The sequence below is a fragment of the Varroa destructor genome, unplaced genomic scaffold (genome assembly GCF_002443255.2).
Source record: "Varroa destructor unplaced genomic scaffold, Vdes_3.0 BEIS01000003.1, whole genome shotgun sequence".
Lineage (NCBI taxonomy): Eukaryota > Metazoa > Arthropoda > Arachnida > Mesostigmata > Varroidae > Varroa > Varroa destructor.
The window spans coordinates 78777-101620 of NW_019211456.1; the positions used below are offsets into that span (position 1 = coordinate 78777).

At 40.4% G+C, this 22844-nt stretch overlaps 1 protein-coding gene across 30 annotated transcripts in view; it reads right to left on the minus strand.

Annotated features, from left to right (window-relative positions):
- Positions 1-22844, minus strand: part of LOC111246826 (G protein-coupled receptor dmsr-1-like) — a 77380-nt gene that overhangs the window by 18823 nt on the left and 35713 nt on the right. The window contains exon 1 of one of the 30 annotated variants that reach the window (XM_086982937.1): positions 1991-2396. The exons of the other annotated variants lie outside the window; for them this stretch is intronic. The gene's annotated coding sequence lies outside the window, so the exon portion shown is untranslated. Of the gene's footprint in view, positions 1-1990; positions 2397-22844 lie in introns of those variants that run through there. 30 annotated transcript variants of the gene reach the window in all.

Consider the following 22844-nt stretch of genomic DNA (forward strand, 5'->3'; position numbering starts at 1 on the left):
AGTCTCCTGCGTTGCAAAACGCGCAACTTAGTGTCACTTAGTTCTGTCCACTCCTTCTCAGACCTGATTCGTTTGCGTTATAAATTCAGAACTGGAGACTGCTGTATATTCTAGTCCATTTACGTAATAAGGAGATGTGTGTAAAATCAAGATCAACCTTTACCATTGTTTTCCTTGCATACTGATGGGCTCTAAATAAGCAGACGTTTGAATCTGCATCTCGGATCGTCTACAAGTAGCGGTGTGTCACCTAGAGGGTACATATATGTCTTAAATGATGACCGATGCGATTTCATAGCGTGTTTTAAAAGCGGAAGTTTAATTTGGTTGAGTTTTGAGTTGCGCCGATGAGAGGTGTTTCTACGTTGTCTGGGTTTTATAGGGAACTATTGGGGCCATTTGCGAACAGGGTCCATGGAGAAGATCGAAAGGTATTTCGTATGCCCACACTAGTCGCTTGTCGCTTGTTGTGCTATGATGATGTACTTTGCAAAGGCTCGACCGTTTGAAGGTAAAATCATGTCAAGGTACTGAAAGTGGTCTAACCACAACCTTGGTATATCAAGGCTGTTCTACTTATATAAAACGTGTCGGTACAAACGAGGCTACCTCCGTAGCAGAACTTCTTGGTTCCCTTCTTATCCATATTGGTTACCGGTTCCATTTCGCCCACTTACGATCAGAGACTTTCGAAAGCTTGCAGACATGAAATCGACTCCTTCCAAGGACGATAAGATCGTCGTACAAAATAGCGGTTTACGTATTTCGCTGGACCTTAAATACGGATGGGATGATGATTCAGAAGCAAACAAAAAAATTACCACCCGGTGTTACGCCAGCTAGTTAAATTAACGATTTGAGTAGGGTCATCTCATCGCCTATGCTAACCGAGGTTCTTATAGAATAGTTCTAATTAGATGCAGCATGTTTTTAAGGGATCCGTATTAAGCAAACTTTACTAAAATACTATCTCGGGGCGCCGTATCATTCTGCCGATTCAATATATACGAACGAAACCGGACCGCTTGTTTTACCGACACGGTGCACCTCAAATAATATGTCGCGTGCCACAAGGATAGGGCATCAACGAATAGTTCCATTAACGAAAAGATAAACGTGAACAACGTAACTGAGGAAACTGAGAAGTATGTTGGTAGTACTTATGGGTTTATAATATTCTTCCAGCAGACCGGCTACTATTAGTGCATAGAGTCCGAAAAAGACCCTTATGGCTTGGTGGTCCAAGCTCTCGGTGCTAAGCTAAAAGTCACTCGGCCTGGTTCTAAACATTACCTATTATCCTTACCTCTTTTTTCAACAAATGGAAAATTAGGCAATGACAATATGTCGTTAAAAGAGACTTAAAAGAATGAAACCCTTTACGTGCTATCATCGATACACACATAGTCGCCTATATCTTGACAAAATGAATAACGTCTTTATTAAAGGTCAGAACTTTGAAGATCAAAAAATTTTCAAGTCGCGAATCGATACATGTTCTATCAAAAAATCCTAAGTAGTAGAGAATTATGTACGTGTTAACGCCAGACTGACGTGTCACGGTTAACGCGTGCGAACTTTGCGAAGAGTTCGTCCGATCAACGTCAGTACTTCATACGGTGTCAGGATTGTTACTTTAGACCGAATCACCTCAACAAAACGTCATTGAAATAGGAATGGTGCCCACCTTCAACATTCTTCGAGCCTAGAAACTTCTTTTATATAAACACTGGCAGATATGCTGGCCCAAAAGGTGTTTTGTGCATACAAACTATGCGGCCAGGATAATCGCAGGCGATCTCGGACGAAAGGCCGAAACCGAGGACGTTGAAGCAACTCTTGTGCTTTGAAAGGCAGTTCTATGTAAAGGAGGCAACTCAACTCTTACCGCTGCTGCTGCTATCTCTACATTTACAGACATCGACGTCATCGTGGTAACTTAAGCCTGGGCGCCAACATTTTCGCCTTGCTTTATGTAGTGTCCACTTACCTGCCCTAAGCTGTGGTAATGGCAAGGTATCAGTGCCTCATTCTCAAAAATTAGATTAGTAGCGCATTTTCCCAGAATGATATGTTAGCACTTAGGAACAGCCAATTTAGTCCGAACAGCGAAAACACAAGAATATTGGGCGATAAAATCATTCGTGCTTTGCGTATTCCTTAATCGCCGGCTGCTGTTTCAGTAGTTGCTGTGACTTGAACTCGAGCATCACCAAACCAAGCGCTCTTTGCACGTATATTAGTTGAACTGCTCAAAGTCTTAGGTGACGCCTACCCTTCATTATTAATACACTCACGTTTGAGCATCGTTGACGGATAAACCGGTAATCGACTTATTCTTGTCGAAGTTGCTAACGGAGATAGCTCGGTACATTCACAGAAACAATCCCCTAAACGAGGGGAGCAATCTAGGATGCCATATACCTGTCGGAGCCGAACTGTTTCTATAGCAAGAAACAACTCCACCCTGTCTAAAATATTAGATCTAACTAAATTCGGCCCTAAAGTGAGAACCCTGTCACCAGTTCCACGCAACCTAGATATCGATACTTACATCGGGATTTTGAGCGACGTGCTGAAATGCTCCTTAACTTACGCCATGCTGATAACGCTCGCGATTTAAGATAGCTTAAGATAGCTGTAGGCTGGCCTCCGCCGCACTGCGCGAGATAAGGGAATTTACTAGGCGTCATCTGGTTATAGGACACCTCATAACCTCTAGAAGACCTAGTATATGCGAATTCCTGAGTCAGCCCATAGGGAGCGGTCAAGTTAATTATCAAACGCGAGAGGAATAAGTCGCCAGCAAAATTTGGATAGGTAAGAGAAATTGCCTTAGCTACACAGTGCTGATCGAGCATTTCAAAATAATATATGCGGTTGCTAGCACCAGTCCATGGGCTGTGCTCTAGTATGTTGATGTATGGGATAGACAAGCACAACGCTGGAAACGGAATTCTTCATGTTTTAAATGATGGGCGTCTTGCAGCAGGAAGTGAACCTCACTAAGCGGCATGACCAAGCCTGGTTCGCAATGAGCTTTTAAAATTGGACAAGTCTATCTAATGGCTACTTATAGGATAGGCATCGGCCAACGAACTAAAGTGTCGATCCCAAAGGAAAAGGCAATTTGCACGACGCATTTTCACCTAGCTTTTCACCCCGAAAAAAGGTATTGCTTAAGTTGCTATTGCTTAAGCTATTTATTAAGTTTGTTGCCGGTCTTATTGCCCGGCAGCTAACGAGGTACCCCGACTGAGCAGAACACATTTCGTGCTAGATGCGGCACCTTTAGTGCCGTATATTTATACTAGTGCCCAGTACTACAAAACCTAATGTGTTCTTCTACAGTATAGTTTAACTACAGTTTCACATAGCGTATGTTGAGTACTTTTTTTTTTGGGTATTTTCACGCAAGACAAATGAGATGCATTTTTTCGAAAAATACAGTCTTACTTAACAGAGATTGTGCACAATCCCTGAATTGATCTGGATCATCTGCCTCGCCGTGTGTTTGATTTACATACATATGTGTATTTTTCTAATTGACACGTATAAGCATCAATACGGTGGAGGCACATCAATGAGTATAATGCAACAGTGGGCGCTTTGAAGTTCCTAAACGCTATATCCAAACGAATCTCGTATTATTTTTAAACTTCAAAAAGAAATTGCTGCGGTCGGTTTACGATCCATCAAATTAACATTGTTCTTTAGGTAAAATAAAACTTTGCCCTCTATAGAAAACACTATGTCTCTAATCTGCTCCATTTTTTCCAAAGATGTCTCCAGGATAATCTCTAGTGATCCAAAAAATCTACCGAATTTGACCGTTTTAAAAACTTTATTTAGGTCAGATAGACAGATGGACACTCACTTTATAAAATAGGCAGGCTCGCGAATTTAGCTGCACGCCTTAATCTGATTTGCTATATTAGACCCACCCTAATTAAAAGATAAATCAAGAGTTATCACGTTGCAATTAACTTGTTTTATGTAACTTCGTTATCTTTTGCAGTAATTTCAGCAGTTTGTTCTAATATGTTTCCCAGGAATCTCAGCAAACTCTATATTTGTCTTACTGGTTTCTTTGTACATTTGTACAATGTGATTACAGGACTTCTTTAGTGTTGACTGATTAACTCTGCTTCCGGGACGTTTGTGAATATGGTCAGCCATTCACCGATTTCTGAGAGGCAAACGTGAATCAAGTCGGCTTTTAGCTGAACCTTAATAAACGTTGAGATTGATAGAGTCGACTAACCTGTTAATCCTGTTCCTAGTACGTTACCAACGCATAAGGCTTTTTCTCTTTCCTTTTTTTTATAATAAGTAGTTACATATATTTTATGTCCCACATATATATATATGTATATGTATGTGTGTGTGCGTGTGCCGACTGATACTTTGACTTTCCTTTACGTTTTTCCTGGAAGGGCACCAAGGCCTGAAAGTTTTATTTTTATTATTTTTTTTTGTTAGTAAATAGTTAATATGTTAAATATAGGCTTAAATACTTCATTGATATGTTTTGGCGGGCTAATCCTGTTTCGGGAGCGCTTAAGGCTTACAAATTTATTATCTTTTTAAATCGTAAGTAGTTGCACATATTAAACTAAACAAAGACGAGATTAATGATGAGTTTTGTTTTAGTTGATTTATTCATTCTGCCTTTGAAACGTCAGCATAGCCTGAGTATTTTTTCATTTTTACAATCTCTCTTAATAAATAGTTTCATATTGAATAGAGACACATATATTTAATATGTTTTGGCTGATATATTGATTCTGTTTTTGGAATATTACCAAGGCTGAAGACTCTTGCATATTTTACTAAATTGTTTTTTGATAATAGATATATATATATATATAACAGCTATTAGCCTAAAACATCGCTTAAAGCCGGCCGCTGAAATCTTGATGGGTGATTCGAGGTTCTGACTGAAGGCGCGGTATATGGTGTTCTGTATAAGAATAACATCGAAAGTTACTATTATCTTGGGCTATTTGATTACTGGGTACTAGTATGTTGTTGTTAACAAAGTGTTTATTGGAATTTCGAATCAGAGGTGTGTAAATTTTATCGCTTTATTGCGCCATATATTTGTACTGTGTAACAATATTGGCAAGATATTATTATGGATCGTTTTTGGGTACCTGTTCTCGCCAATGTCTAACAGGAGTCGGCGTCATTTACTATAATCAGCTACTATATCGTGAAGTGACTCCACAGATAGAAGTGCTTGACTCACGCATTTCCAATGTCGCTGTCAGTAATGTGTTCGACGACAGGCAACGTCTAGAGGCGGTCATTGAACTGTTAAAATTCCGTGAAATGGTTCACCAGTACTGTATAGGTCATGGAAATATCGGTAAACGGCCTGCAAGGCTCCGTGTTTAACTATGGGGCACTCGGCCCGTGCAATACATGTTGTTAGACGAAGAAGATTAGGTGTATCCAAGATCTTGTAAAGACTGTATAGCGTGTTCTTGGTAGCCTGGATGGTAATTTTAAAGCGAGAACGGGTAGTGCGGCCGCAAAACCCAAAGGTTGCAGCAAAGCCTGAAGAAGCCACTGCACGTGTTACTTTCCCGTGAGCGCGTACTTTTACAAGAAGGGAATCTAGTGAAGAAGGTTTTGCCCACACCTGCAAACGTGTCGATGAAGATAATTTTCCCTAAACTTGCTTCTGGGCAGGCGCAGACATCATTGTAGGCTACTGATTACTCATTGCATTCCTATGCAACGCAGGAGAATTGCGTCCGCCAATCATAATTGCCATAGCTAGATTTCGAACTACTTTGCATTTGGGTAATGTCGGCGTCTGCCATTGTCTGGTCCTAATATCTGTACTCAGGAGCAGCCAGTTCTACAGGCCTCTTTAAATGTGGCAACATAATCTGCGCTGGTTGCTTTTAATGCGTCAAACGATGTGCGCCTACAAATATGAACGAGCAGGAGATGCAGGAAATACCTTCCGCTCTAGTGACGTTCAGATTTGTAAGTACGACAGAGAACATTCGCCTGGTACTATGTCGGGAAGAGAAACACGTGGGAATCGTGCCTCCGTTTCGTCTACCTATTATTTATCCCCTGGTAGAACGCAGGTTCCCACCCGGAGCAGTGTTCTAGCGTACGCATCAAGTTCACAGAACGCCATGAATACAACGAGCTTTGCAAATTTTCCATAGTCCTCGGAGCACTGTGATGCTTTTTTCAGAGCTGTGCTTTAATGGGAAAACACTTGCTGCTCTTAGAATAAATGCAAGTAAAGTTGTTCAGCAGGAAAGTTTTGTTCCAAAGTGGAAATGGCAGTGTTACTGAGACAACTTAATAGGGTCTGATGGATCGGCTGTTGTCGTACTGTTCCATCTTATCAACCTTAACGATAGCCCTATCGATATTGTTCAGTGCTTCGTGATACATTTAGTTAACTGGACAGTAGAGTGTATTTCGATGTTAAAGTAGCACTCAAGGTTATCTGGATGTCGGCGTAATGCAGAACCACTCCTGGTGATGCTATTGTATGACTGACGTGCTACTGGCCTTTGCTGTGACCGACAAAGCCGATCATTTCGGAAAAACGGGTTTTTATTGGCTAGTCGTTGTCCACGAACAATTTATGTTTTGTGTAAAATTCGGAAATCTCTACTTTATTACTCGTAGAGATTCAAGTGTGCGGAAAAGACTATTAATCATGTGTTTAAGTACTAAGCCGTGAATTTTTGGGTTCTCGGGTCTGGGATTTTTGTTTGCCCAAATCTTCACGTTTGTGGCTTAGAACTTATTTTCTCGTCGAGCCAGAGTAAAACAAGGACATGCGGGAACCCGTTTTTTTGATTGTTAGATAGACGATGGCTTTACCAAGTTTTGGAGTAGGACCGTCTCCTTTAAAGACTCGATGGTCATCTTTATCGACTAGGTCAATGGGGCCTTTATGTCATTGCTAGGAGAAATTGTTAATTGCATTTAATATAATGCAAGTTTTTCGCTTCAATCTTCGCCACCGTCTGCAAGGTACTGTTGGTACACTACTTACGCACGGTTACGCATGCAAGTAGTTTTCTATTGTGAGTTGTCCGTAGCGGAAAGTATTTGTTGTCGCCAAACGGAAACAGGGAAAAGTATAAAAGGCTATCATTGGTTCGGTGGAATTGATATAATGTCCGGCCGTACGTGGATTAAACACGAATTGGTTTTCATAAATGTCCTAATAGCAGGAGCACAATTTGCCGAAGTATTATGGAGAGGCTGCGGCGGTCCTGAAGAATACTTCCTATTCTCAAGGGCTATTAGCGTTCTGTATGTGTGACCGTGCGCGGCTAATGATGGTCGGTACGGATCAATGATGAAACGAGCTCCGTGTTCGCCACAACTGCTCTCCTTGGCTGTGGTGAGCTAACAAGTATAGGGGTTCGCCCATTAAAGCACAACCTATAACATATTAACTATAATTCGGAATTCAGGATGATTTGTACTGTATAGTCGGCGTTTCATAACAGCTTGAAGGTTAAGCAAGAGAATATGGAGAAAGGCGCATAGCTCGTCACGTGCTAATGCTAGTGAATCTATTTAAAGATAGAGCTCCCCGATATAATTAAGAAAGATGTAATAGATCTACCACACAATGGTGTTCAACTGTGCGGTGTAATGATTCATAACACTCTTTGGCATACCTCGATCATCAAGTACCCCTGTCGATTACGGTCAGGACATTGGTCTGAATTTTTATTTGAGATTAATATCTACGAAAGCGAAAGGTGCCTAAATAGCGGAGGCTCGGAGGTTCGCTATGCCGCTCTCGGTATTCTCTTCGCGACACTTCCTAAAGGCGGCAACTGTCGACTAGAAATGCCTCGGCATAGCGACACAGGCAAGTAGGCATTTGAAACGCCGCGACTCGCATCTAACAGTTGTGTTTGAATCGGTTGAATCGGTGCGGGCGACTCAAGAGGCAAAGGCAATGTGGTCTCGGCGCTCAAATGCAGCACAATTTAGGCAAACGAACACAGTATCTCGCTTTCAAAAGATTTGTCAGTGTTTGACAGGTGTTACATCCTGTTTTTGCAACAGGTTAGCCTAACGTTATAGATTAGCGAACAGCCCCTTCCTCTAGGAGCAGAAGTATGTCCAATGAATGAAGATGAAATTACACATATAATGATAGAAGATATATATGAGCGCGGAAAATGCTGCTGCGCGCTGTCATGTTTTTTAACGGTACCGCGGCGTGTTTTCAAACGTGGAAAATAAGAAGGCAGTTATCATTCGTACACAACCAATTGAATTTACGTTATGCTTTATAAAGAAACCCATTTTTTTCGAAAGTCGAGATATGCGCACTGCTCTTCCCAGGACGTAACCGTACAGACTTCGAAAAAATCAGTCTAAGGCGTTCACGCTAAGAAGCTGACTTGGGTCGGACAAAACCGCTATTTAAAACATAGTAGTTATAGAGCAAAGCGCCATCTGCAGGCATTGTCGTCCTGTTGCTATTAAACCCGTTTTACTTTTAAACACAATCTTCGCACTGATCATACATCAGCGCGGACAGTACTGGTGGTTATTATGGGATTTGTGAACGCTGGTTCAGTATTGTTTTCAGACCTGGCAAATAACAAAAAAGTTGCTGCGATCGGCCTACTTCCAACAAAATTAACTCTAAATTATCGGGAAAAATATTTCGCCAGTCAGCTTCATCACAGCTTTAGCATACTGTTCATAGCTTCACAGGTTTCTCATAAGTGTTCGACTGGGACAAATGAGGCATAGTCGCCTATGCAGCATAATAGCCTTACAACTATTGCATCTTGCTTGTTCTAGCCTCGTACATTGATCAGCCTGGTTGTCTTAAAAAGGAGCAGCCAGTTCAAGAGAATAAACGTGCATTGTATTGGGGTAAACATATTGGGGTCACGTCTTCCCGGGAAAAATTGTGCCAACTTCAAAATGCAAAGAATGCAAAACTTCTTGCAAAGAAATCGATTGGAGCTGAAGAAACCTACTTCTTTAGACATATATATATATATATATATATATATGTATATATATGTACAGCGCGGTCAAACTGAATCCGAACGTTTGCTTATGTTTGTTTCTTAGATTGTATGCAAAAAAAATTGTCTCTGCTAAAACTGCCATTCCGACGGTCGCATTTGTTTAATGTAGCCATCCTCACTGCAACTAGTCTCAATTCAGGATTTGTTTTAAGTGTTCTTTCTGCAAACATGCGAGCGTGTTTCTAGCGCGATTAAGAGAGTTCACGTTATTGTATCGATATATCGGAATCTCTTTCAGTAAGGCTTTATACATGTAATCCAGTGAATTTAAATCTAAGCTGTACGGCGGCCATGTACGCTCATTTTAGAACATACTCCTTCTCAAGGCGACAACCCTAATTTATTTAGTGACGTACATTTTGCCAAAACGCACACGTCTTCCTTTAAGCACTTTTGCTATTTATCCTTTTCAACATTTAGTAGAACACGCAGATGTACTTCTTGAGCGGCAAATATATTTTCTTAGGAGACGTATGCTGGTAGGAACCATACTCAAAGTCTGCTTATTGGCTGAAATATACTTCTACTGCTAACAAGCACATGCCTCGAAATCGTCAACAAACCAGTGGAGTTGTTCGCGGTTGCTTTTCGTGGACGATTCTTTGGTGTGTATATATATGAAAGCGAGCTGGCTTAGCTTAATCGTTGACTGGCATCCACTTGTTTTGTTCCTATATAGACACAGATGTATTATTTCCTCCGTTACAATTCGGCTACGCTTATCGGGCAAAATGTCCTTGTTTTGCGGCCGATACTATCCGAACCCAGCAATTTTACATTGCTCCCTTGGAGCTTTCCGTAATCTCATAGTATGCTTGTCCAGCGGCATTTTCAAACCCTAACTCGACTGCCCCTAAGTACGAGTAATTTCTTTCAACCGAAACAAAAGATAGTGCCTTGCTTGAGTGAAAGGCCGTACACTTTTCAAACTTCTTACCGTGCACCGATTTCTGCTGTCATCTACAATTTGTCTATTTATGTGCCACGAAATCAGCATTATCGTAGAGGTTAGTATTGAACTGGTGGTCTTAGAACTGCCTTGCTCCTAACGTCAGTTGGTCAGCCAGATGGAACCCACATATTGCGCAACTAATCCAGTTCGCTTAAAACGCTCCGTCCGGCGAGTGTCTTCTACGACATAGCCTCTAACTCAACGTAGGAAGTTCCGCAGTAAGAAACTTAGCAAAAGTTGCTGATTTCGTCATTCGTTGAACGGTACCCAGGAACACTTTAAACTCCAGTTCCACACCCAGTTGATTTAGCAGAAGCCGTTTGGCATTCACAAACTCGCTGCCAGTTTTCCTATAGCGACAAAAGAGTTGTTCCAGCAAGCCGGTCTCTTCCATGTAAAAGCGCTTATCCTCCTTAAAGCTTTTTCGCATCTCACCTACACAGATTGTGAAACGGAACGAAGCGAAAACACTTCTTTGCAAATATTGACGCACCTCCACCTCAAGCCTTGGTCCGATGGTCTCCGTACTTTACAAGCCGCCCATATTCCTCAATATAGCATCGCCGGAGCCCACTTCCAAACAGCCAGCCGTTCAAGCAACTTTCTTGTGATTTCGACCATATTACCGGGCATCTGGCTGCTGCCACTAAAATGATGGCTTAGCATGCTCGTTCGCTAGCAAGAACGTGTACTTCACAACCGTAAGTGTAAGCTTATATAGACCCAGACGTGTATTTATACATAGAGCAATATATTGTTTCCTCTGTTACAATTATATTAGGATGTTACAAGCGAATCCGCTGGATTTTGAAAGTTATTTCCTTTTGAATTACATTCCGCTTGAAGACGAATATTTTTTTAATAAATGCTCCTTGTAACAGGTGTGTGAAAACGGGTGTTTATCCCAGGAAGTATGATTTTAAAAGGAAAAACACCGTTTAGTCCTGGAAATATAGGCTGGGTGGTCAACTAGCATTTTTTCGAAAGCTATAGCACTACAAAATTTGTCGAAGAGTAGTGAAGCCATTAGGCAGAGGCCTTAAGCAGAAGCATAGTATGTAAATGTTGCAAACGTCTGAATAGCGGAGACTGGAGTTTTGAAGATTAACGAAGAAGTAACCAGATATGAGGACGTGAAAGATAAGAACGCATAACCACAATCGAGAAGACTTTTCATGAAAGCTAAATTTAGAGTCTAAGAGCTCTGTCAGTTAAAACTTTCTGTATTTAATATGTAGAAAGTAATTTTGAGCGCAACCTATTAGGGGATTATAACACATACATTGAAAATATGGAAACTGAGTAAAAATGGCTTTCTCATTAATTGATTTCAAGCCAGCTGAAAAATCGTGTGGTTTATTCCGCTTACAACTTGTGGAACCTTAATCAACAAAAACCTCGCGTGGAGCATACGATCGCCATAGGCGAGGTATGGTTCAATCTCTACAGCCAATCAGAAAGAACCCAAGCGAGTGAATGGAATCGGTCTGAAGAAGTATCAAATTCGGTAACGGTGTTGACTAGGTGCGAATACGAAATGGCGGTAGTGCTCGCAATAGACATCAGGAGCATTTGAAGCCGTAGAAGGCTCGCCGCAAAGAAAACCATAAATGCAGCTCTTGGGCTCCTCAAGAAGCTCATGGACCGTTACGACGGCAATTGAAAGTGCGCAGCCTGATTATTTGATGGCAACATCAGACCTCATTGCTACGTTTCAATTACTTTCTGGAGCAAAGGAATATTCAACATTAGCATCAATCCGCTTATTCATCCGATCTAAGCTCGTGTGATTATGGGGCTTTTTATTCCTGAAATAAGGCAACTAGTAAGCAAGCATGTTTTAATACCAATCCACTCCGAGAAGCCATAAACGGAGAAGTTAAGTACAGTAAGGCGAATGGTAGGTATATAGCTCACAATAAGCCGCCAAATCGCCGGGAAATGTATAAAAAATCAACCACCTCTAACTTATATTGAAAACATCTTTGCTTAGCTAATTCAAAAGTTATTTGGCTTCAAATTCCACCGAAGTTCCTTTATAAAAGCCTGATCTAAAAAACTGCGCAAAATATTTGTAGTAACTCGATTGATCCGTTTGCATTCATAATTACCGTCCAGTGAACTCTACATACCAGAATAGTCAGCTTAGAACAACGCAAAGGACAAACATCGTATACTCAGTGCTAATATCTGAAAAAGCCGAATAAATTGTAAGGCCTTGCCAGATAACCTTAGTCACTACTCATTTCGGCCCCTTTAGGAGCGCTTCCCTTACTCATAAGGGAAGTCTTGTCGCCGTCTCCTACACAAGCAACCTTATTTGGTTGACAGGCTACATTGTCTTCCGTTTTAGTCGTCTCGATTCCTAGCGAAAGCGCTAGTGGCACTGACATGCACACAAGCGAAAGTAGAGTACTGGAAACATAGCTGTGCTGTTTTTGTTCATGACAAGCGTAATCTTAGAGGGATTAACTCATGAAAAATCTTGGTCTCATTGAGAGATTAGCTTCTGAGCTCAAAATCTGTGCATTTGCTTAAGCCGCTCACCGACGAACTTGCCTAATGCGGTTCACTATAGTACGAGCTCTGCCACGGCTCTTATAAACCATATATTTACAAGCATTTACAGATAAAGACAAAGGAAAAACAAAACTAGAGTAACATTTACAAGATAGGTGTAATCTAGGCAACCAAAGGGTACGAATACTTACGAAAAGTAAGTTTCCAATTTAATTTTTATCGTATTCGAAGGCGTCCTATATTAGCATTACACATTACTTCAGATGGTGCGTTTTTAGTACAAAATTATCTACCCCTGGTTTCAAACTCAAGCGACTACCTTTTTAAGCTTAGTAGGCGAACACGTTACCATTGTACCGTTTGGAAACCACATTTCAAATCTACGTTTCCCAACGTTAATCTCGACTCGTTTGTATATTTCAATCTAATAGTTTGCTCTCGGACCAGCCCTGTATTTCAGTTTAAGGAAATTTGTTGTTTGGCTTTGCATGTGGATTACAGTGCGTTACCTCTGTAGTAGATGCATTGTTTATGTTGCAGATGAATACGATCGAATGAACTCTTTCTTAAACATAAAGTTAGGCTGCTACTAGTAATAGGTAAGCCATCTCTATATTAAGGTACATAATCGCGCAATGTTAAAATTCTAAATCGGACCATCAATCAAGAGACCAGGATTAAAATTCTGGACCGGCCTCATTAAAACATGCGTCGTTTGGTTATTACAATAATTCATTGCTAAACCTACTTGAGAACGCAAATGAACGAAGAATGTTGCAGTACAAGAATACTGCCTAAAACTAGTGGGCTCTACCAAAAGCAGCTCTTTATGAAAATCCTACAATAAGTCTCAACTAGAGTTGAGAAGCTGTCTTCAATCCTTGATAAATTTCTGCTTTTTTTTGAGTGCGTATCTGTGTAGACCTACACTAGTAGCGTTACTATGTACAATTCTGACCTTTGTGACCAGGCAATTAACTGTCCTACTATTACTACCTTATCCCTTGCGATAATTTCGCCACCCTGAGATGAAACTGGTCTAAGCTTTTCAACCGCTATATAAATATTACTAGTGATAGGCAAATCAATGTGAAAGCACCGATATTTTCCAGAAATTTTAAATTGTAGTTTAGAGCTTATCACCTACCGTACACACTCAACCTCATGGAGAAAAAATACTTTTAAAAATTTTTTTTACCTTGTGAGGTTTCACAAAAATAAAGCCGCTGTTGAAATTTTTTCAAGAAGGTAATTGTTCTCCTGATAGTAGTATCATTGGGCGTTAGAGCCTGAAGGTGTGTTGGCCTCGATCCAGCAATATGCTACGTATCTTTCTATTAATCTACTAGATAACTAAAACTCTGTATCCATTTGTCCGACTGAACAATAGACATACAATTATGCTGATGCGGTACAATAAGACAGCACACGACGGAAATGAGCGGCGCTGAACTAATATTAAAATCCGCAAGTTAAGGCAAATAAACCAACGTTTTAATAGATAGGTTGAATAAAATTAACCGTTTTCATAGATTATACTCTTTTTGAAGAAGAAATAGAACGATCTTGCTGTATGCAAAAAAAAAAATTAAGCTATGTACAATTGCTTACAGAACTAGACAAACGATGTACAAGCATCACACCATCAGCAAAAGCCTTCCGAAAAAAATATCAAACAATACAATGTTATGTTTAAAATGGCTTTTTTCACTGTCCCTAATGAATGTTGTCCCCCCAAAAGAACAAACAATTTTTCATAATTGTTTAAGATGCTGCTTATTACAGAAGCATATCACTCATAACACAAAAAGACGAGGTATGTCAATCTCTTCAAATGTATCAAATGGGTCCATAAGGTCTAAACGCTGTTTACAAAGTTGTTCAAAGTTTCGGGCCATTGTTCGAAACCTAGAAGTACTTAGAAAAAAAACTATCGTTCCATTCGGCACCTAACAAAAGTAAAGATTTGCGAGACCCGTGCGCCATTATTGATCTAGACCGACGACAACTACGCAAGCACAGAAAACGTTTAATGACCAAGGAGGTGACGAAGCAAAAATTATTGCTGAAAATGCAACAGTACTGCCACGACACATTGTCTTTATCGAGACTATCACCACGAGCAAGACAATTAAAACAGACAAACGACCAATTTACTATTCATATACAAATTGCATCGATCTTAGAGTATGCACTACTGTTTCCACTAAGCGGAAGTAGCTAAGCTGCACATAACGGGGAACATAATAGTAACCCCACTGCGATATTATTATAGATCGTAAAGGTCAATTTAATCATTTCTTGTAAGCAGGCCGTTTCTTTCAACAATACTTGGCCGATGTTCCGGAAGGATAATCTGAAATTCTGTTCTATATTTAACATAATCAAAAGCCTAGGATCGACTACGTATAGGACTCACAGACGCTATAAATGCCAAGAAAGGATTGGCAAACTTTTATCCTGTAATTTTTATTCAAAAGTGGACCGAGATATATCACAAAACTTCGACAAGACACCATGATGTACATTCGTATGTAAGGGACTATACCACCTTCCCTGACAATAAGGCGCAATGGATCGCCAGAAATTGCAAGTCGTTTCAGTCAAGGCTAGTAACCGGAAGAATGGCCAGATTGTTTAAAAAGATTGCTTCATAAGTCACTGAAGAAATTCGAGGTTATATCGAAATGCAGTTTCGTAGGTTCAAAAAAAGGTGTCAATACCTCTATGCAACTTATTGCTAAGTAACCACGAAGAATTACGGAAGACATTGATTGCGTTGATGTACCGGAATTCTATACCTGGGATAACAAAAAAAAATTACTGTCTACGTTAGGGGAGATCAGTTACTTAAATTTATTCACACATCATTTAACTTACTGAAAACACAACAAAACTACGTTTTGAAGATGATCACTAGCAGGAAATTGTGGAGTATGCCAAACAGATCCACATGCCTCAAGCATTAGAAAGCACTTACTGATATATTAATAACGGAAAAAGGTGCCAACCCGTTAAACATTATGACTAATGTTACAAAAACCGGCTGTTAAAAGGGTAAGATGACTCTCTCCATTGCTGACATCCATCATTATAAAAGCTCATGGATATCTTAGATCAAATTAAGGACCTTAAGAAGAAATTATACCAATGTGTGACCCCCCCTCCCAAATACCAACATCAAGAAACGAAGACACTGAAGTTCCATGAAGATACAATACGACATTACGGAACAGAACAAAATCGCAATAGAACAATCATTTTTTTCAACAGGCAACGAAGAAATCTCTACAGTGGGGTTTGAAGTTATTTAAGGAAGGCAACGCCCAAGTAATTTTTGTGGACGCTCCAGCAGGAACAGGTAAAATCTTCAGTACCAATCTGATCCTACTCAAAGCACGGAAAGCCAACGAAGCGGCCATCGAAGCAGCATTATTAAGAACCGCGTCAACTCTAATAGGTAAAGGCTGCACTGCGCACTTTTGACTCAGTTCCCATTCGCGGCAAAAAGACCACAGTATGCAATGTAAAGCTTCATACGATGGCACTTTTTGCCTGGGACGAATGTCTCATGGTTATACAAAAAAAAACCGTGAAGCCGTTGATTGGATTTTTCGTGATATGCGCAGTAAAGATTAACCCTTTGCATGAGTCCTAATCTCTTCCATTCCGCCAACTGCTACTAGTAGTCAAAGAAATAGCGATGCCGATATTGAATACCCCTGTATTAAAAAAACTCATACCTGGGGAGGCAAAGTATATAATCAAGTCATAAACATGCGACTAAATAACCTTGACGCTCAATGCTCCCAATATCTACTAGGAATCCTGTGGTATTTCTACTTTATCTACCCATCGACATCGAAAATCCAAATGGACATTTTCACCAGAAAAATATGAATTACGGTTAATAGAATAATCTGGAGTCTAAACAATACTTTCATTAAACGATTCTGCATAAATCTCAAGGAATATCACTGGTTTAATCGAGTAACGGACGACGCCGATGGTACGTATTTCTCTACAGCATTATTCAACAGTTTTGAATTTGTGAATCTGAAACATCTGGACTGCCGCATCATAAACTACAACTAATAGTGTCCACCTATTATATATAAACTCTGAAATGACTCACCTATGTAATCATTTAATCGTCGTAAAATTACAAGTAGTTCATTTAAAGGCTATATTTTCATGTCTACGGAGATTGCTTTCACTTTTTCAGAAGAGGGTCAAATCTATAATGTTAACTTGCGGTGCAATAGGGCTTTGCTATGACAATTCATAATTTACAAAAATAACCGCTTTAGAAATTCCGCATTGAATCATAATCAATGATACGTTACCTTTAGTCGCATGGTAAGTTTTTCTTGGAGAGGGAAGAAAACCTGCAAAAGTCGGCGTCCGTAGCTTTCTCTAATTAAATTTTCGAAAATAGCTTTTATTGTCTACAAACACTTAACTACGTTAATTCATGTATACACTGCCTAGAATTGAAGGCGCGAAGCTTAAGGATGTTGCCTCTATGCCTGATTCAACTAGAAAACATCATAGAAGTAGGTCCAAAACAAACCAAACAGTATTTTCGAGGACCCATAAAATTAAAATATTTAAAGAACCTTTTATATAATAGTGAAAAGAATATAAAAAAAAAAGATAATAGCTGCTTAACGTTAGCCTTGAATATGATTAGCGCTTTAGTTGACTTATTTATCATTACTAAAATTCTTGTCCGAACAGAATCGGCCACTTGACACAGACGAATTTAATTTTTTCATAGTCAGCATAATTCCGCGCTGAGAAGAGCGGTGCAGAAGCTGATCGGATGAATACTTTTGGCTTTAATCGAAAAGGATTGGCTTTAGCTTCTTTCTCATTATCTGAGATCCTCATGGCCTTTCTGAACACTTCCTGAACGCGGACAAGTTTCATGGTCAACGTCCGGGCCACCTCGACCGATGTTCCTCTATTCTTGACTTCGATCTACTACAGAAGTCGAACACCAAATGGAGTCTTACTGGGCGAAGGGACCTTCACACGTTACGAGATACGTAGTCTCTTGACGTACCCGTCGATAACCGCCACCCACGACCCGACCACGATTGATTAACCCACAACCCGTGGATTACGTATTCCAAAATAAAGCACGAGATTAACGATCATTGCTTAACACATCCTGCACAACTACCATGACGCTCTATTGATTGCTACTCAACAGCTTCCCCAATAAGGTAAAAATCCAATCAATTTCTTATCGAAAATTGTCGGGCTAATAAACAAAACGTGCCGTCACAGTAGAGCATCGCTATTTAAAGGTAAGAAGGCGCATCTTTGCTGCACGGATGGCATAGTAAAGTTAAATGATATCAATCTTTTCGACAAAGATCAACACGCTTGCCATCAAGGCACTTAGCATGATCTGCAGAATGTGCTTTTTCAAGTTACGTCATTCGGTATGAGGCGGCAGTGGCGTCTTTTGATAATCCGTAGAATCATTATATGACAAATTAATTAACGTTTGTCCTCAGAAGCTCGTTGCGGGAGCGAAGTTACCCCCATAATTATAGTCCTGAATAAATGTATTAACACGAAGCCAATCCACAGGAAGATCAACGCTTTTTATCTACATACAATTGCTATATAGACTTCAAAAAGAAAGTTAAATAAACAACAATTATGATGAGATAACCGGCACCACAACGCTTATGGCTAAAAGAAATAAGCGTGGTACCAAGAGTCTGCTGAGCGATCCTTCCGTCCCGAGCTCCGATAAACAAGGAGATCACAATCTTCACCGTAATCGCCGGGATGCTCGATGCAGTGGTATGTTAAAAGGAATTATCATATAATAGATAGCACAGTTAAGCGCAGTTGGGCGGTAGATTCGTTATAGTTTGGTGTCAAAACTGCTGAGAACATAGACGACCGCAACCATTAGGTTATCGGTCGACCGCTGCAGCGACGTAGTACTCATACGTCGTGGATGTACGCTCTTAGTATGGGACTGAAGTCATCGGTACACTGAGGCAGCCACCATTAAATTTTGGGCGCAGTACGCGTTGGACGTTCCTGTAATAATCGGAGATACATATAGTCGAGGCTCAAAAGTCGCTCTGAACAGTTTCGTCGCACAAGCTTTTAAGGCAGAGGTCGCGACCCCGTTAGTCTATTATTGCTCTAACAGCATCGAGACGTGGACATGAATCACAGTGTTAAGCCAATAACAGTAATAGCCGAGGTATTTCAATATGTTGGGCCCTGCAAAATTAACGAATCTAAAAGCAGTGTCGAAAACTTCTCGTGGACGGATCGTCAAGGAGTAAACAAAAATTGCTGAGTTTTTGACCGCGAGTAATGAAATAAATGAATGTTAGCTCAACCGCTCAAACCAAATGAAGTCGGCGCCAAGATGGACTGAGAAGGCTAGTAAAGAGACAAAGACATAGGTTCTCGTCCAAACTTAGGAAAATTCACGAGAAACTTAATCAAAACCAGTAAGGCTGCACAACCAAATTTACCCGCGTCGTCAGGCATTAGACAGGAAGTCACTGCAGTAAACAACGGAGAAGATTATTATTCAGCAAAAAGAGAGAAAATGCCGGTACCATTTCAAGGTACTCCAACCGGTTAAGCCTTCACTGTTCAATAGCTGCCAAAATTCGCTAGGAACATCAAGCATTTTTGAAAGTGGTGGCACAACCTGCAGGATCCTACTAACGTCCAGAAACACTGAAAGCTGATAACGGTAGGGGGCGCCGTAGCAAGCCGAATCACTCAGCTAGATTTTTTATACGAGATATATCTGCGGTAGCACTGCAGGCACTTCAACAAAAATTCGGTGGCAAAGAAGGCGCACAGGCAAATCATTCGGAAAGTTTGAATCCAATCTACCGATTTCCGTCACACAGATCAACTAAATATGTTCGGTCAAACACTCATTCAAAATAGTTATGTATTAACACCATTACCTCTATCCAAATAAACGTCGTCTGTTTCGATTTAACCTGTGACGTTAACGTTTAACGTTTCAATGCCTACTAGAGTACATTAGGGATCCATTGGCAACTTTGTATGCGAAGCAGATCGTTTTAGATCTACGAGGTAAAACTAATTTAAAGACAGTGCTTAGACACCTTGAAAGAAGACTGAACTGACAAATAGGAGTCAGTATTTTATAGTTTAAGGATGCAGATGCTAGGTTTGTTTTTCAAGAATATAAATAGCCGCTCATTTCTGCTCAAGTTGCAATCAAAGACCACGCACTTGCATAGCATGGCGCAGAGAAAAATCCTGATAAGTAGAGCTTACACTTGCAGAGTGACAGTTGCACTCAAAGGAGGACAAACTACGCATTTGCTCTCCTTTGAGTGCCTCCTTCGCCGAACACGGCGAATCTCTGTATGCTAAAGTCAGAATCATTCAAGTCAAGTTTCGGATGGGGAAGTCGCGGGAGGATAGACGGAAAAAACTGATCGAGACGAAAGCGAGTTTTCGATGGTTTGCTTCGAATCATACAACTAATTGGCACAATAACGAGCTGCGACGTAAAATCTATTTATGTTATTATTTTCTCTTTCAGGTAGTGATGGCCTCTATCTTTAAATAGCTTCATTTGTATTAGCACATGGCGAGCCATGCTTTTTCTCCGGATCTACTTCCTCGACCCTCAGGCTGTCATTGAACGCCGGCTGCACATTACAGCCAGGGGGTCTTAAACTGCATACCATCGTCGAATTATTGGAGACTGTGCTTTAACGGGCAAACTCCTGTGTTCGCTAACTTTCCATAGCAAAAAAGAGCATTCGCGCCATATGCGAAGCCCGTATCATCATTGATCCCGACCTACAACTTCTAGCCACACACAACAGCATATATTAGGCGCCAACAGCTGACAAGGTAGGACTTATTGTTCAGGACTTTGGTACCTCTTCTATAACACTTCGGCACATCGTGTTGTGTTACCAAGACACTTCCAATGACGAAACTGTGCCCAAATGTTCCGCTAACTGCAGGTAATTTCAGAATTACACCGATTCTACAACCATTTTAGTACGTTCTCCTGCTCCCGTTAGGTGATAACGGCTGCTACAAATATCTCACAGCAGGAGACTAACAGTACTCTACTAGTACGTATATCACATCATGAGTCGAGCTGATGCAGTTAATTACTATCAGAAGACAAGCTGCCTGTATCAACAGTAATTTGTCAATATAGCGCTGATGATTAAATTGAGAAGTTTACATTACGTTTGATACAACCAACAGTTTCGTTAAGCAAAGCCATATAGGAGTCTCACTAGCACAGTCGACGATGATGGTGACCTAACCCTAGAAAAGAAGCGGTGCATATTTCCCTCAGCATTTGAAGACGGCCAATGATGCACGCCGCACCTCAGACAAGACGCATTTTCAGCAATATTTCACTCTTCCTAACCTGTAACGTGTAGTAGCCATATATTGGTCGGTACTTCTCCGAGGGCCAACGGTTTGAGGATTGGCCAGACTAGATCGAAAGAATGTACCGGCTAAAAAACATTTTCATACGCCATTGCATGCGGAACTTTGGCAATGTCATCTATCGAGCAACCAAGAAGTTCCAAAAAAGAGGGCTTTCGCACGTTTACATTCTACTCTAGCTCGATGATGATTCTTGGTCCGTTTCACATAATTAGTTTTGCATACACGATAGATACTCAGTGCTCGAGGAAACTTCTCAGGCCGTACATGGAGCGTACATCGTGCGACGACATTGCTTATCGAACATATAAACTTCGCCCCTCTGAGATAGGCGCGTGTCAGAACTAGTGAGAATCCCACCTAACAAACAGGATTCTCCTGTTCGGTTTCACTTGCACTTATACCAAGAACGGCAAGTGTTTTTCCGAGAAGGTTTTGAAATTTGCGGGAAGTCTGCAAAGCTCTTTGTATTCATGGCGCTTTACCAGTAAGCTGCGTTTGCTAAAAAACTACACCTAGGTACCGACGTGTTACACATACGCAAATAACAGGTGAATAAAACGGAACCAGATTTTCCCGCTAGCCAATATGCTACCAGGCCAATGTTGTCGGCCTCATCTACAGAGCTGACCCCCGTTGGAACGAGATTTATTATCTGCATTTCTGGCTCAATTATGTCCGAGACCATTTAACGTATTGAAAGTAACCAGCACAGATCATATTGCTCTTAGAAGGGGCTCCTCCTTGGCGACAAATATTGGAACTAGACGATGGCCACCACCGAAATGCTACGTATGTTTCGTTATCTATTTGTGGTCATTTTGTTGACGGCCAAACTAGCCCACCCATTTCACGTGTGGACGCGTAATATGACTCTCTCAATCGCCGACGGCCAGAACGATTAAGCGCTAACCTAATTTCGGGGCAAGCTGATAGAGTATAACAAGACTTTACACTACTTCGACCTCTTTTCTTCACAACAATACTTAGGAACAAACGTATCAAGAAACTCCAATATAACTTTGTTAAGACGCACGAAATAGTACGTACAAACGAACGACATTTAGATGACGCTTAGAAAGTGGTCTAAAGTGTCTGTGACTGTCCAGAGGCAAAATTAGGTAAAATAACCTTTTTCACTAATTTACTAATCGCAAAAATCGCTTTTTTTTTTAATGTAATTTCCAACACAAGTTGAGAAACCTTTCAGTTGAATGTTTTTGTGAAGAATATAATCTATATATATTTTAAGCACTTACTCTAACAAAAATACCACTTTATTACACATTACAACATATTACCACCTTATATATATATATTATTATATTTTAAAAAAATATAAGCCCCATCAATAGATGCAAATATTTATTGTTAAATAGGAATTTGACAAAAGATGAAGCATTTCTGAAATATTGGTCCTAAGAACATAATCAATATGCCTAAACATGTTTCCATTCAACATGTGTCATTATTCATTGACAAGCCGAAACGTATCATGATTTTATATCGAAACGTTTATTACATTATCAGTTGATTTAATATGTGCAATTGCTTCTGGTGGAAAGAAATCAAAACACTTGACGTCGGTATAGATAGAATGTTTGAATGAGAAGCATAAAACGTTGTTTAAATTTTCTTGACAAATTTAAGCCTTGGTACAGCAGAATCAGTTGATTAGCTCTCTAATAACTGAGGCGTTTAGTGCTAAAGGCCGACTTGATTTTCGGACCTAGTCACGTGCGTCTCGGAACTCGAGTCAGTCAGGAACACTAAATATTCTACATACTAGGACAGGCTGTCCAAATAGCTGCCGGCGGCTAATGGGTAACACAATATGACTGCAATGGAATAACTGT